Source organism: Castor canadensis, chromosome 2, assembly GCF_047511655.1.
Source record: "Castor canadensis chromosome 2, mCasCan1.hap1v2, whole genome shotgun sequence".
NCBI lineage: Eukaryota > Metazoa > Chordata > Mammalia > Rodentia > Castoridae > Castor > Castor canadensis.
Window position 1 is genome coordinate 24,684,016 of NC_133387.1, and position 15,931 is coordinate 24,699,946.

Below are 15,931 nucleotides of genomic sequence, written 5' to 3' on the forward strand. Positions count from 1 at the left end.
TTTCTTTTATTATTCATATGTGCATACAAGGACTGGTTCATTTCTCCCCACTGCCCCCACCCCCTCCCTTACCACCCACTCCGCCCCCCTCCCTCTCCCCCCCCAATACCCAGCAGAAACTATTTTGCCCTTATTTCTAATCTTGTTGTAGAGAGAGTATAAGCAATGATAGGAAGGAACAAGAGTTTTTGCTGGTTGAGATAAGGATAGCTATACAGGGCATTGACTCACATTGATTTCCTGTGCGTGGGTATTACCTTCTAGGTTAATTCTTTTTGATCTAACCTTTTCTCTAGTACCTGTTCCCCTTTTCCTATTGGCCTCAGTTGCTTTGAGGTATCTGCTTTAGTTTCTCTGCGTTAAGGGCAACAAATGCTATCTAGTTTTTTAGGTGTCTTACCTATCCTCATCCCTCCCTTGTGTGCTCTCGCTTTTATCATGTGCTCATAGTCCAATCCCCTTGTTGTGTTTGCCCTTGATCTAATGTCCGCATATGAGGGAGAACATACGATTTTTGGTTTTTTGAACCAGGCTAACCTCACTCAGAATGATGTTCTCCAATTCCATCCATTTACCAGCAAATGATACCTGGTAAAGCAATATGTATTTATTAAAGAGAAAAAAAAAAGTAAAATGATAAAAGTTGGAAGTATATGAGTATATGTATATGACTATATGAGAATTCTTTGTACTAGTCTTTTACTTTTCTATGAGTCTGAAATTGTGGCATATTTTGAAGAAAAAAAATTTAAAGGGATGTACCTAATAAGCGGCCCCAGATCTTGTTTGGTGTGAGTTTCAGACTATCCAAGGGCTGCATTCTAGCCCCCACACTCAAACTTATCTAAACACAATTATACACATGAAGTCACACAATTGAACATGCTATGAGAAGACACCACTCAAGTGCTAGTGTCGCGCTCATTTGCTGTTCCTCTAAGACACAAATTGCTTAGGGCACGTTAGAATTCTAGGTGCCTCAAAACTGTTTTAAATGACTTGGGATTAGATGGCGGCTGACTGCCTTTCAAAGGAACTGTGTGCTATGTGCTTGGCACAATGGGTTTTAATTCTTTGAGCCACACAGCTGTCTGATTCACAGGCTTGTCACCGCTCCCTAGGGCCTCCTCTCTTTCCACCTCCTTCCCAGCCCATCCCATCTTCCAGCTTCCCTACCTATTTGTATTCTGCACACTCTAAAAAGCAAAGGCAAAGGTGTTTCTGGCTTCTGTGAACCAGAGTGAGACACTTGCAAGTGCTGCTTTCAGCATTTTCAAAACTCATAATTTAGCAGGCTATCTAAAGCCAGCTATGACTGACTAACTCATATTGCTGGAGATCATCGAACTCTACTCTTATTTATTTGTTTATTTATTTATTTATTTTGCGGTGTTGGGGATCGAACCCAAGGCCTTACTATCCCTTAAGCCAATTTTAATGCAGCATTTCAGCTTTCATCCTCAAGGGGTCAGATTCCCTGGCTAAGAAAAGTGATGGGAATTAGTAACAAATGAAAACATGAGATAATGCACATTTTAAAGAATAGCACAGTCTATTACCGAGACATCCAGAACCCTGGACAAGTTACTTAATCTCCAAGTCACAATTCTGAAATTGTTTTTAAACTAAAAAAAAAAAAAGAAAAAGAAAAAGAAAAAGGTACCTATCCTCAAAAGTCAGGAACACAGTGCCTTGGCACATAAGGGCTCAACATTAAATATGATAATGCCAGAATCCACATGGCTTTATGGATCTATCCTTCTTTGCTCATTACCTGACTAGTCTCACAAGAAATGGGCCTCAATGTCTTCGTCATTAAATTAGACAACCATCTCTGTCTATGGGTATGGATTTCTTAACTAAGTGCAAGAAATCTATACTAAAAGCCCCTGAATTATATTAAAGAAACTGAAGAGAGAGAGAGACAGAGAGACAGATAGACAGACAGACACCCAGATGGACCTGACCATGATTCTTCTGAACCGATTTGAGAAGAACTAAAACGGCCTATCCGTGTGTCGTACCAGAACACCATGGTATTCAGTAAATTAGTCAATACTTCATTTAAAAAAAAAAAATCCCCCAAATAATAATATTGTAACAAATTTATTAAAACCTTTTAGCTGGGCATAGGTGGCTCAGGCCTATAATCTTAGCTACTCAGGAGACAGAGATCAGGAGGGTCATGGTTTGAGGCTAGCCCAGGCAAAGAAAAAGTGAGACTCTATCTCATAAACATCCAACACAAAAAAAGGACAGGCAGAGTGGCTCAAGTGATAGAGCACCTACCTACTACTCAAGCCTCAAGCTGTGAGTTCAAATCACAGTACTGTTGTCCCCCCCCCAAAATCCCTCCTTCTTGGCCTTAGGTACATTCACTTGGCAGGCAATAGTGCTTCATCTACAGATTTCTCTTTGCTGGGCAGGGTAATATACACCCATAATCCCCAAAGTAGGGAGGTTGAGGCAGGAGGTCAGCCAGAGCTCAACATCAGTTTAAGCTACATAGTGAGACCCTATCTTTAAAAAAACAAGCAAACAAAATACTCTACTATACAAAGTACAAGAGATTGTGGGGACAGTTTGGTACAGAGGCATTTCTGCTGGCCCTTCCAGGCCAATTAGGGTGGGGATCAAAAGACAATGGAGGAAAGCACAAAACACTGTCAGTCCAGAGTACCCTGGGATTTTCGGTCTGTAAATACCCAGATATTTGCAGGGAATGTCCAAGGGAGTTAAATTTAGCCTAATCCACACATAATGGATGAGAATAAGTGTAGAGTATTTTAAAAATCAAAGTAGGAAGAACAGGTCAGAAAATCTAATCAAAGTATAACTAAAAAGAAAGCATTAGTCTAATCAATAGCATTAGCGTATCAAAAGAACCGCCTAAAGGAAAATCTCAGATCAAGCCAGTGTCTACAGGAAAACAGACACAGGTTCAAGTTACATCCTTGGACACATCTAGAATCTAAACTGTATCACTAGAATACAAATTACACTCAGCAGTCAAAAGAGTGCAAAGGTGACAATAGTTGCTTCTAGGGGGACACCAAGTAATGAATCAAAATTAGTAGGAAAAAAAATTGTACAAGAAACGCCAGGGTGAAAACAGAAATGTGGCTTAATTCTGAGCAAAAATGGAGTTAAAGACTAGAAGAATCCTAGGCCCAAGCACTGTGGTTCACACCTGTAGTCCTAGCTACTCAGGAGGGGGAGGTGGGAAGATTGTGGTCTGTGGCCTCCCCAGATAAAACCATGAGACCCTACTTGAAATACCTGAAAAACAAACTAAAAGCAAATCGACTGAGATGTGGCTCAGATAACAGGTCACAGACAAACGTGAGTTCAATCTCCAATACTACCAAAAAAGACTAGAAGAATTCATTTGACCAGGAACATTCTCTTTCAAAAAGTGAAATCTGACTTGTAGAGAAAAACAATTATCTTCCCACCCAACTGGGTATATATAGTTATTAATTCCTTTCCTGTCTCCAACTATAGACAAAAATACAAAAAATTAAACCTGATACCAAACAAAATATAAAAGTTACGATTTTGTAAAAACAAAGATAAGGCTGACAAAAGTCAGGAGGTAGAAGAGGGGTGGAGGTATGACTAGAAGTATTAATACCCCTTCCTTCACAGTAAGAGATGTAGCAGATACAATCTGATATCCATCAGGAAGACACGGCCCCTGTAATCCTAGCTACTTGGGAAGCTGAGATCAGAAGGATCTTGGTTCCAGGCTAGCCCAGGCGAGTAGTTTACAAGACTCCATCTGCAAAATAACCAGAGCAAAATGGACTGGAAGTGTGGCTCGAGTGGTAGAGCACCTGCTTTGTAAGAACAAAGCCCTGAGTTCAAACCCCAATCCCACCAGAAAAAAAAAGGGGGGGGGGGAGGGAAGGAAGGGAATACTGTAAAGTAATCCTTATATTTCATGGAAGGAAATCAATAATGCAAAAGTTTGGGGCAGGTGCAGTGACTGAGGGCTATAATCCCAGCTACTCAAAAGGCAGAGATGTGAGGACTGCAGTTTGAGGCCATTCTGTACAAAAAGTTAGTGTGAACTCATTTCAAACAATAAAAAAGCTGGGCATGGTGTCAGAGGCCTATCATCCCAGCTTTGCAGGAAGTGCAAATAGGAGGATCCCTGTCCAAAGTGAAACCTTATCTCAAAAATAACAAAAGCAAAAAGGGCTGGCAGCATGGTTCAAGAATTATAAAGTGCCTGACTAGCAAGCACAGGCCCTGAGTTCAAACTCCAGTACTGAAAAAAAAAAAAGCTCAAGTTTGATAAATCAAGAAAAAGTGGAGCTAAGCACCAGTGGCTCATGTCTGTAATCCTAGCCACTCAGGAGGCAGAGATCAGAAGGACAGAGGCTTGAAGCCAGCCTGGACAAATAGTTTGTGAGACCCTATCTTAAAAAAACCCTCACAAAAAAAAAAAAACTGGTAGAGTGGCTCAAGGTGTAGGTCCTGAGTTCAAACCCTAGTACAGAGGGAGGGAGGGAGGGAGGGAGGCAGGAAGGAAAGAAGGAAGGAAGGAAGGAAGGAAGGAAGGAAGGAAGGAAGGAAGGAAGGAAGGAAGGAAGGAAGGAGGGAGGGAGGGAGGAAGGGAGGGGTATAGACATTTTACAGTGCTTGATAATACCACAAACAAAATGGTTGAATCATAAACAGAAAGTTAAAGTAATTGCCATTAAAAAACAGGCTGGGGGTAGAAAAGTATGGGAAAGGGGTACTGATTTTTATTTAAATCCTTCTACACTAAGTCCACCTTATTTGCAGGTTCATTACATGCAGTTTTGATAAAGTGTGGTCAAAAGAAAAATTGCAAAGAAATTTCAAAAGCAAAATTTTAAACTCCTGTGCACACACTGCGCAGCACAGTTGATGTGGTGCTCTCATCAGTCTTACGTTATCAGTTGTGTTTAAATCGTTGTGTTACCTGCTGAGTGTTTCCCTGCCCTTAATTTTGTGAAAAATGCCTCCCCAAAAAGCAAAGGTGCCCAAAAAGCAAGGTCAAAGTTAGGGTTATCCTCCCAGGCCAAAAAGGGCAGGTAATGTGTTTAATTTAAGTGAGAAAGTAAGAATTTCATATTTGTTGAAAGGCAGCATAAAATAAGATCCAGTTTTTGGTGGACAGTAGCAATGTGTACAACAGTAATTTCTGTGACAGTGATGGAGCCTACTTCATGTGGTTTCAAGTTGTGGGTGCTCAGACCTGCTACAGGTACAGTATCGGTAAATTTGAGTAATTTGCTTGGAATCCATGGACATCAAAGGACTACTGTATTTGATATTTTATCAAATTATTTCTGTGATTTTTAAGAACCTGCGTTCTAAAACCAAATAGCTATAATATGCTTTCTAAATTATTCCTTTTGAAAATTAAAATTAAATGATATACTATGGTAAACTGTCACTAGAAAAATCAACTCCCTTTCTTATGCCAAGAACCAAGAGAAGTTCAAGTTTAGAAATAGCCTTGTCATAAGACTAACTTCTTAGTTTGGAACATCTGAAACTAACAGAATTTTATATGATATAATTATATAATATTTTTCATTCCTATATGTTGATTAAATGTGTAAAGTCATTAATTCTAATAACCCCAGAATCTGGTTAATAATGATGCTTTATATGATGTGTAATGAGCTTCCATACAACTTCATAATGACTCAAGGATGAGAGGGTTTTATGTACAGTACTGGAAGCTCACTGAAAGCAGGGCTTAGGTCCATGAAGCCTCTATAAATAGAATCTGCCTTCATTTCCTTCTTAATAAAATGCTTGGGGTAGTTGGTGGCTCAACTCAGATAATAACAGATTCTATAATTTCTCTTTAAGAATATATTGGCAATCTCTTTTCTTTCATTTCCAACACCTATCTTTTACCTAGTTGTCTTTCATTATTCATGAAGGATTGATTCCAGAACTACTCATGGACACCAAATGGTGTAGTATTTGCAAGAACATATGTTTTGTTTGTTTGTTTTTTTGAGACAGGTCTATGTAGCCTAGGCTGGTCTTGAACTTGAGATCCTCTGCTTCAGCCTCTTGAGTGCTGGGATAACAGGTGTGCACCATTATGCTCAGCTAGAACCTATATACTTGAAATCATCTCCAGATTACTTGTAATACCTAATATAATGAAAATGCTATTTAAAAAACTTTTAGACTGTATTGTTTAGAGAATTAAAAAGTCTGCACATGTTCAGTATGGATGCAATTTTTTTTTTCCTGAGTGTTTTCAATCCACAGTTTTTAGCATCCATGCACACAGAGGACTGGTGGTCCTAGTTCTGAGCTGCTCTATCCCTGCCTCTGGGTTGAGTCAGCCAACCAAATGTGCCTGTTAGCTTTCTGTTACAGTTCTGCATAGAGACTGGAAGAGGAGGGGAGAAGTCTTTCCTTGCTGTTTTCACTCCTATCAGCCTTGCTCTAGCTACAGAGGGCAGCTGCATCTTCCAGCTTCAGCTGTGCCCTTGTTTGTCCCCTGGTGCTGAAACACCATTGCCAGACATCCCACAAAGGTCAGATAGCTAGGGCCCCTCTGAGGTCCTAGAGTCTTCTCTTCTGTTCCCCTAGAAGTGGTAGCTGCTTCTTGTTTGCAGGACCTCAGTGTCTACTTTTTTTCTTTCAGTCTCCCAACACCTGCATAACTAATTCCTAGGATTAAATTCCTTCCTTCCTCCCTCCCTTCCCTCCTCTCTCTTTTTTTTTAAAATTTCTTCAGAATTTAGGGCCTATAACTTAAGCCATTCTACCAGCCCTTTTTTGTAATGGTTTTCTTCTGAGATACGGTCTCAGGAACTATTTGCCCAGGATGGCTTCAAACCGCGATCCTCCTGAGTAGCAAGAATTACAGGTGTGAACCACTGGTGCCTTGGCTAGAATCAAATTTCTGAAATACCTCACATGGTTTTCTACACCCTGATTGATACAAAGAAAAAGAAAATAGGTACCCCCATCAGAAATTACTCAGACTGCTAAGCAGTAGTCTGAATTTCTTAACCTCCGTAAAGAAGTTACTCTAATGGGTAGTACATGCCTTTAGTCACAGCACTCAGGAAGCTGAGGGAGGAGGATCTCAAGTTCAAGGCCAGTGTGGGCTACATAGTGAGACCACTTTTTTTTTTTTCTCAAAAAAAAAAAAAAAAGAAAAAGAAAGAAAGAAAGAAAAAAGCTCAGTGCTGGTGGTTCACGCCTGTAATCCTAGCTACTCAGGAGGCAGAGATCAGGAAGATCAAGGTTCAAGGCCAGCCTAGACCCAATCTCAAAAATACCCAGCACACACAAAGGGCTGGAGTGGCTCCAGTGGTAGAGTACCTGCCTGACAAGTGTGAGACCCTAAGTTCAAACTTTAGTAACTCCAAAAAAAGATGATTCTAGGAACATTTTTTGAATTTTTACAAGACCACAATTAGGGTTTCTGTTTCCATATACTGATGAAGTTCAGCACAAAACAAAACATCACAGAGTTAAGAGAGTAGAAAATGCCTCACAAAGAGAAAAATGGGATTCCTAGAAATGAGAAAGGTAAGTAAAAGATACAAACATTTGTTTGCGACTTTACTTACTCTTTAAGTAAGGTCCTTAATAATGCTAACATTCCAGACTAGGAGCATGGCTCAAGTGGAAAAGACCCTGTCTAGCAAGCATGAGGCCCTGAGTCAAACTCCAGAACTGCCAAAATAATAACAATTCTAATATTCCTGTGAATCGAAAACCAACATTACAGAAATACGTCTATTTAACAACAGTTACAAAAAGACCGGTCATATTATTCAATGACTAGAGGTTCAAGGCCAGCCCAGTTGCAAACACGTCAAGAGACTCCCATCTCAAAAGTAACCAGAGCAAAACAGACTGGAGGTGCAGTTCAAGTGGTAAAAGCCCTGAGTTCAAACCCTAGTACCAAAAAAAAAAAAAAAAAAAAACCAACTACCAGAGTTCCAATACTGGATTTGAATTCCTGTTCTGCCTCTTAACTGCAACCTTAGACAAGTTTAATACCTTAGTTTCATTTCATAGAATTATCGTGAGGACCAAATGAGTTGCTATTGTGAAGCAGAATCATCTAACCATTGCTCTTTGTGGAAGGATGTCTGTTCTAGTTAAAGAATTTTTAGCAACCTGAAATTCCTGCGCTGTCTTTATGGGCTTAAAATGGGACAAGGTATATTCTGAGTGATACATAAGTATGTTGTGCTATTACATTATTTTACAGGCACAGTACAGAAATGCCAAAAGTTATAAAGGTTTTATGTTTGTTTGTTTTTGTTTTTTTTTCGCTTATTTATTTATTTGGTGGTACTGGAGTTTGAACTCAAGCCCTCATGCTTGTAGGCTTGCTATGCAGGTGCTCTACTACTTTGAGTCACTTCCCCAGCCCTATTTTTTTAAATACTAGTAGAAATAATGCTTATAGATCACACTAGGAGTTCTGACTATACAAGAGCAGTTCTTGATCTTTTATTGAATCACAGATTCTATTAAAGATGGGTAAAACCCACATGTCCTTTTTCTTCAAAAAAAAAAAAAAAAAACACATGCAGGTTTCCAAAATATTTCAATGCTCTTTGACTCAAATCAATGACAAGATAGGTCATTTCATGATGATACTGCTATAACAAAGTTGAAACACTGGAGGGTGCCACAACCAAAGGGGAAAAACAAAAGGCAATCACAGAGAACACAGGGTTGTTTAAAATTCGGCTGGAATAAACATCTTTCCACAGAAAAAGAAGTTAGGTGAGTTTATGTCACCAAATACTTTAAAACACTTCAACTCTTTTAAAGGTTCTAGATTAGAGCCACCCAACAGAACTTTCAGCAACGATGGAAACATGCCAAATTTGCACTGTCCAAAACAATAGCCACTAACCACATGTGGCTACTGACCACACTGCAATGTGACTACTGTGACAAAAGAATTAAAATTTTAATTCGGTTTATAGAAGACCTTACCTATGCAATTCCCTACAAATTCCTAAGACCCTGGGTTATAAAAGGGTTTTTTTGTTTTGTTTTAAGTGAAGGTTGAAAGGCTGAATTAATAAGTGAGTAGAGCTTGCCACCTAAAAAAGAACAAATCCTATTTAGTAAGAATTGCTAAGGGCTAAGAGACTATGAAGACCAGACTGCCAGGACTTGGGACAGGATTAAAAAGAAGACAGTCTTCAGGCTCAAGGGAAAGAAGGACACTGCAGGCAGAGGCACCAGCTTGGGGAAGCACATAGTGTAGGAAGAGGGCAATGAGCACCCACACAGCAATCACAGGGGTCTAGGACCCGTGAAACACAGCTCAGTTGCCTCCACGCAGCTGTCACTGCAACTTAATCTGCTAATAATAAAGCTAACGCTGACCCACCTGTGAAAGAAGGCACTCTATCCACGCTGAATACCACATTAAGGTTTACTGTGTCTGGCAGTGCCTTGAATGGAGTAGGTACCTGATAAATGTTAGTGACAATGATAAAAAGAATTAGAAAATGCATTCTCAAACATTTAGGTGCTTATTAGTGGTAACATATATCAATAAAAGGCAAGTGAGTTGCTAAAGCTATACCTGGTTTAGAAACATGGTGGATGGCAAGTTCATATGCCCAACCACTCGGTGACTGGGTCACAATGCAGCTGCCCTGGCTCTTTCTGCAGAATAATCATTTGTGCACACCTGCTCCCAAATTACTAAAAATCAAGTAAGTAGCTGTCATGTGATAGCAGGATCAGAGGCTGTTTCAATTTCTATTATGGAGAAACAACATAAATTGCACAAGCCCCGCCCCTCAGTCTGAGACCAGCACAAAGGACACTTTTACCAGGGCCTACTACTGTGAAACACAGCATTGTTGCCCCGCGCTGGATCTGTCACTATGTAACAGCCACTCAGTGAAGGCTGTTTCCTAGCTTCTGAAGGACAGTTCAATACATGATTTTTCTTTTCTTTTCTTTTCTTTTGGCTTGGTTTGTTGACACAGGGTCTCTCATATGTAGTCCAGGATGGCCTTGGACTCTTAATCCTCCTGCCTTAGCCTCCCAAGTACTGGATTACAAGTCTGCACCACCATGCCTGGCATGAATTTTCTGCTGAGATATCTAAACCAAGGACTTATTTCTGCATAAAGTTATGAAAGTGTAAATGCCACTGAGCCAGATCTAAGTATTTCTGCTATTCAATTGTTCTCTCATTCATTCACCATTTACTGAATTCTTATCAGGTACTACTATATTGTTTTGGCATGAAAACATGACTGGCAACTCTCATCTTATATCTTTAGTTTAAAAAGTGTGTGTGTGCACGAAAATGTGTTTTACACTGGGGTTTGAACTCAGGGACTTGGGCTTGCTAGGCAGGTACTCTACCACTTGAGCTATACCCTCAGCTAAAAAACATACTTACACACAAGTGACACATGTTCTTTTTGGGTAATTGAGAAAATGCAAGGTATGAAAAACAAAAAGAAACAAGGGCTGGAGGCATGGCTCAAGCAGTAGAGCAGCTGACTAGCAAGTGCGATGTCCTGAGTTCAAACTCCAAAAAAAAAAAAACCTCAGATCATCACCATCTGAGATAGCTATTACCAAGTTAACAATTTAGTGTATAATTATGGTTCTAGGACGTAATTACAGATTCTTATATGGTTTGTTTTGCTTTATTGTTTGTAACAAAAGTCAGCTTATATCATACCAGTTATCTTATATTTTTTCATTGAATACAGAGTAAAAACTTCCATGTTACTAACATTTTGGCACAGAGCATTCCCTATAAAAATGTAATTACTTTCCTAATCCCTTAAAATCATTTAGGTTGGTTTCTTTCTTTCTTTTTTTTTTTAGTGGTACTGGGGCTTGAACTCAAGGTCTTCACCTTGAGCCACTCCAACAGCCCTATTTTTGTGATGGGATTTTTGAGATAGGGTCTCAAGGAACTATTTGCTGGGGCTGGCTTTGAACCTCAATCCTAGCTCTGCCTCCTCAGTAGCTAGGACTGCAGGCGTGAGCCTCCAGCGCCTGGCATTTAGGTTGTATTGAATGGCACTACGATGATAATTTTGGCACTCAATAAAGATCTGTTAAATAAATGAATAAGCAAGTGGTTAACTAAACTAAGTCTTTAAGCACATCTCCAATTATTTCCTTAGTTTTTAAAGGATATTAAACCCCTTAAGTAGTGCAGGTGGTGCATGTCTACAATCCCAGCTACTTGGGAGGCTGAGATTGAGAGGATTTAGGTTCAAGGTCAGTTCGAGAGACCCCCCATCTCCAAAATAACCAAAGCAAAATGACTGGAGGTATGGCTCAAGTGGTACAGCACCTGCTTTGGAAGCTCCAAGCTCGGAGTTCAAACTCCAGCTCCACCTCCCAAAAAAAAAAAAAAAAAAAAAAAAAGTGGGAGACAAAGAGAATGGAGAATTGGGCACATCATTTTTATGCTTTTAATCATTATAACAATTTGTAAAAAATTATTTTTAAATTGGTATTTTTCGAGACTGGGTCTGGTTATTTACCTTGGCTAGCTTTTGAACCAAGATTCTCCTTATCTCAGCCTCCCATGTAGCTAGGATTGGAGGCGTGAGCTATAGGCACCCAGATCTGGAACTTACTTAGCCCACACTGTCCTCAAAGTGGAGATCTACCTCCAACTCCAGAGTGCTGGGATTACAGATGTGTGCCACTTCTATCAGCTTAAAACATTTTTCTTTATGGATATCAAGGCATCTATGGAAACCAGGTAACTACACAAGTAAGTAAAACTTGCTCTTCAACTATGTTGAAGAGATTCGAAAACGTACTCTGTAAATTAGTATAAAAGTTTTTCCTCCCCCTCTCCCTTCCTTCTTTTTAAGGATATCTTATAGTATAAGGAGAAAAATGCTAGCAGTTGGAGTCACCAATGCCTGCTCTTGATTTCTAGTTGTAGAAACATGGGAAAACTAACAAAACAAGTTTTCTGTGGACTACTGTTTCATCTGTGAAACAATGAAAATGCCTGCCCTTTGTTTGGGTTTGAACTCATGACTTCACACTTACTAAGTGGGCTCTGCACTACTTGAGCCACGCCTCTGGCCCAATGCCTGCCTTGCAGGGTAGCAACAGTAATAACAGCCAATGTTTATTGAGCCCTTACTATATGCTAGTACTCCTCTATATACAACCTCGTGTAATCACTGTGGTATTATTACCACTGATAAATGACTAAATGAAGCAAAATGAAGTTTAGTAATTATTTAGGGCAAACAGAATGACTAAAACAGAACTGACGCCTTGGAAATGTGTATAACGTGAATCCTTTACAGTTTCTAGGACATTTTCACATTTTATTTTTATCAGCTGGTGTACCACAGTATTGGACTAAATAGTATGCAATTGCTTTCGTAGGTCCAAAACAAATAATCAGCAACTTCACATGGCTCAACTTGGCTATTATGCTACACCACTTTTAAAAAAGTGAAATAGCCAGGTGCCAGTGGCTCATGCCTGTAATCCTAGCTACTTAGGAGACAGAGATCAGAAGGATCATGGTTGGATGCCAGCTCAGGCAAATAGTTCGAGAGACCCTATCTTGAAAAAAACCCATTACAAAAAAGGGCTGGTGGAGTGCATCAAGGTGTGGCCCTGGGTTCAAGCCCAGTAACTCAAAAAAAAAAAAAAAAAAAGTGAAGTACAATGTTTAATTGTAAAGTATATGGAAGATATTACTTTATGCAATAATAAATGGAATCACATTAAGAGTTATAAACACAATTGTGAAACTGAAAGTCATATGAAAGAAAATAGGTAAGAAGCATGGAAAGCCATTCATATTATATCAACCAATAATCAGCAGTCAATCAAAAAGTCCCTCATAGCTAGCACTGGTGACTCTTGCCTGTAATCCTGGCTACTCAGGAGGCAGAGATCAGGAGGATCACAGTTCAAAGTCAGCCCAGGCAAATAGTTCACAAGACCCTATCTCGAAAAAACCCATCACAAAAAACGGTCTAGTGGAGTGGTTCAAGGTGTAGGCCCTCAGTTCAATACCCAGTATGGCAAAAAAAAGAAAAAAAAAAAAAAAAGTCCATCATACATCCAACCAGGTCTCCACCTACAGCCTTAATAATGTTGAAGCTTACTCTGACCAGTATGGAAACTATCTCAGGCTGACATCACTTACCCTACGGCACTCATCATACCTGGTGTGATATTTAGGCAAGTATCTTCTTTCTTACCCCACCTAGAAGGCAAATTCATAGGAGCAAAGACTTTTCTCTGCTTTATTCAGTCCTCTATCCCCAGCACCTAGAACTGTTTGAGGCTCACAATAATCCTTCAAGCTTGTTTACTGAATGAATGAGAAATTATAACTTCCAAATGTGGACAAGAAAACGTAAACATATGAAATACATTTCAAGACAAAGATAAAATAGTATCTAAATACTTTCTTATGTAAACAATAATAAACCCTTCTAAATGACATAAAATAAAAATGGTTCCTACCCATAAACACATCAAAGTGTCAGAAATCTAAATCTGAAGTGTTCCCATCAAAAATGAAAATGTCCATTTTACTTTGTAATTCATTAAAATAAACTACTTTGAATTACTTACAAAATTAAATTTAGGATGGCATATAATCAAAGCCCTAGGCACAATCCTAAGAAGGAAAAGTCACATTAGAATTCTAGATAAGGAAATTCGAGAAAAGTAAAAGAGCCCAAGTTTTAAGCCTGAAAGGAATGAAATTAAAAAGTAGTTGAATATAAAACTAAAATTACTTCATGTAAACCAATAACATCTCCATGTTAGAATTTGTTTAGACACTTTAAACTTTAGATTTCTAAAATGTTATCAAAGGTTTCTAAAGAAATCAAAACTACCTCTAAATAACATTTATACTATATATCGTGATTTAAAAAAAATTCCTGTGATAACTAAATGTTGTATTCATTTAGAGTGTTTTTTAAAAGTATACAGCACTGGACAAGGGAGACAAGATGATAATTATAAGAATAAAAATATTTTTCTCATTACCATTTTCTCCATGTGATCTTTGATAAAATCCTCAAAAACAGAAGGAGAAAAGAGGCCATCAAATGCAACTCACCATGCGCATTTGCCAGCAGCCGCTTGGGCCTTGCCACAATGGGCATCCTGCAGCTGGCTGTCAAGCCACCAAAAGCTGCTTGTCACCCACCTTCCTAGTCATTTAGAACCAAGCCCACTTGGGTCAAAACAAGTCAACTGCCTTTTTCACCAGCTAATATGCTGGAATAAAAGTGTCAAGTACAATTCTGGCTGCCAAGATTTTATTCTTAAGGAAAGACTGTAACTATAAGGGGACATTAAATTAAAGCTATTACCTAAAAGAAAAGGTTTATCTGCATCTGTAGCTTGACTGGGACAACACTTTCTGGAGGAGTGATGTAGAGTAAAGCCAGAAGAAAGGAAAGCAATCAGGAAAGGTAACATATATCACAAGTCCCCTCAAGAGGGTACTATTGAACAAAACAGCGAATGGGCCAACAGCAATGCACAGATAAAACTAGGGTTATACCATGAGTTGTGTGAGACAGAACACTGGCTCTGACTTAAATAGTTACAAATCATTAGTACAGAGGAATACTACAGAAGTCTGAAAGGATACTTATGTAGACGTCCACAATATACTGGAAATTGGAAAACATGATAAAATGTGCTAAAGTGGGTATGGTCTCATTTTTTAAAAGTATGGATATGAGCAAACAAAAATAATCCAGGAAGATGTACTGAAACTGTTAAAAATGCCTTTTGTAAACAGGGTGTAGTGGCTCATGGCTATAATCCCAGCACTTGGGAGGCTGAGGCAGGAGAATTAAGAGTCTCAGGCCAGGCTCAGCTGCACAGTGAGACCCTGTCTTGAACAAAACAAAACAAAAAGCTTTTTTGCCTCTGCAGAATGAAATTATGCTATTTAAAAAAATTTTTTGGGGGGGATCACAAGACCGGGTCCCCCTGCATTCTCCAATATGCAGTCTTTCTCTTCTCTTTTCTCCAACTAAACTCTCTGCAAATAAAATCTTTCCGACCTCTGCTGTTGGAGTCTGCCTGTGCTTTCATTCTCAGAGCAGGCTCAAGAACCCTGAGCATCTGAAATTCCTGCGCGTCATTTGTGCATCATGTTTGGCAACCATGAAGGGATCAGCTTTCACCTGAGAATCCATCAAACTACAAATGCCTCTGGTGGAGATGAAAACGACCTACTACCGCGGTCCCCTTGACAACCCCTCTCGTGGTCAGCCCTGACACTGTGGGCCCCTTCATCTCCCCCTGTCAGGAGGAAGCAGTTACTGAACGCAGTTAGGGCTACCATTGAGAGGGGGGAATGAAGGACTGAAGGACAGACTGCAGGAAGGGCGATAAGTGGTCAAGGAGACACTTCTCCTCCCTAAGAAATGCCTGTTTGCGTTTGAAAGGCATCTCCACCCTCAAGCAATGCAAACTAGGCTATAAAACCCACTCCCCACCCTGACCCACTGGATCACCGGTTTCCCGGTGCCCCTGCATTCTCCAATATGCAGTCTTTCTCTTCTCTTTTCTCCAACTAAACTCTCTGCAAATAAAATCTTTCCGACCTCTAAAAAAAAAAATAAATAAATAAATAAAAAAAATTTTTTTTTTAACTTTTCAGCGGTCTAGTGGAGTGGCTCAGGGGCTACAACACCTGCCTAGCAAGTGTGAGGTCCTGAGTTCAAACCCAAGTAACACTCACATGCACACACACAAAAATCATGGGCTGGTGGAGTAGCTCCAGTGGTAAAGCACCTGCCTAACAAGCATGAGGCCATGAGTTCAAACCCCAGTCATCACCTCCCCACCCCCCACCCCCCGAAAAAAGAAAAACTTTTCAGTGGTACTAGGGTTTGAATTCAGGGCCTTTGCTTGCTAGGCAGGAACTCTA

At 39.6% G+C, this 15,931-nt stretch overlaps 1 protein-coding gene across 17 annotated transcripts in view; it reads right to left on the reverse strand.

Moving 5' to 3' along the window:
* The window catches only part of Nrf1 (nuclear respiratory factor 1), a 117,193-nt gene that overhangs the window by 77,137 nt on the left and 24,125 nt on the right, over positions 1–15,931 (reverse strand). For 2 of the 17 annotated variants that reach the window (XM_074063316.1, XM_074063311.1), the window contains exons 1-2: positions 9,581–15,512; positions 9,383–9,464 (exon numbers count right to left, since the gene is read on the reverse strand). The exons of 8 other annotated variants lie outside the window; for them this stretch is intronic. The gene's annotated coding sequence lies outside the window, so the exon portion shown is untranslated. Of the gene's footprint in view, positions 1–9,382; positions 9,465–9,580; positions 15,814–15,931 lie in introns of those variants that run through there. 7 more of the 17 variants (XM_074063326.1, XM_074063344.1, XM_074063289.1 and 4 more) reach the window with 7 other exon arrangements.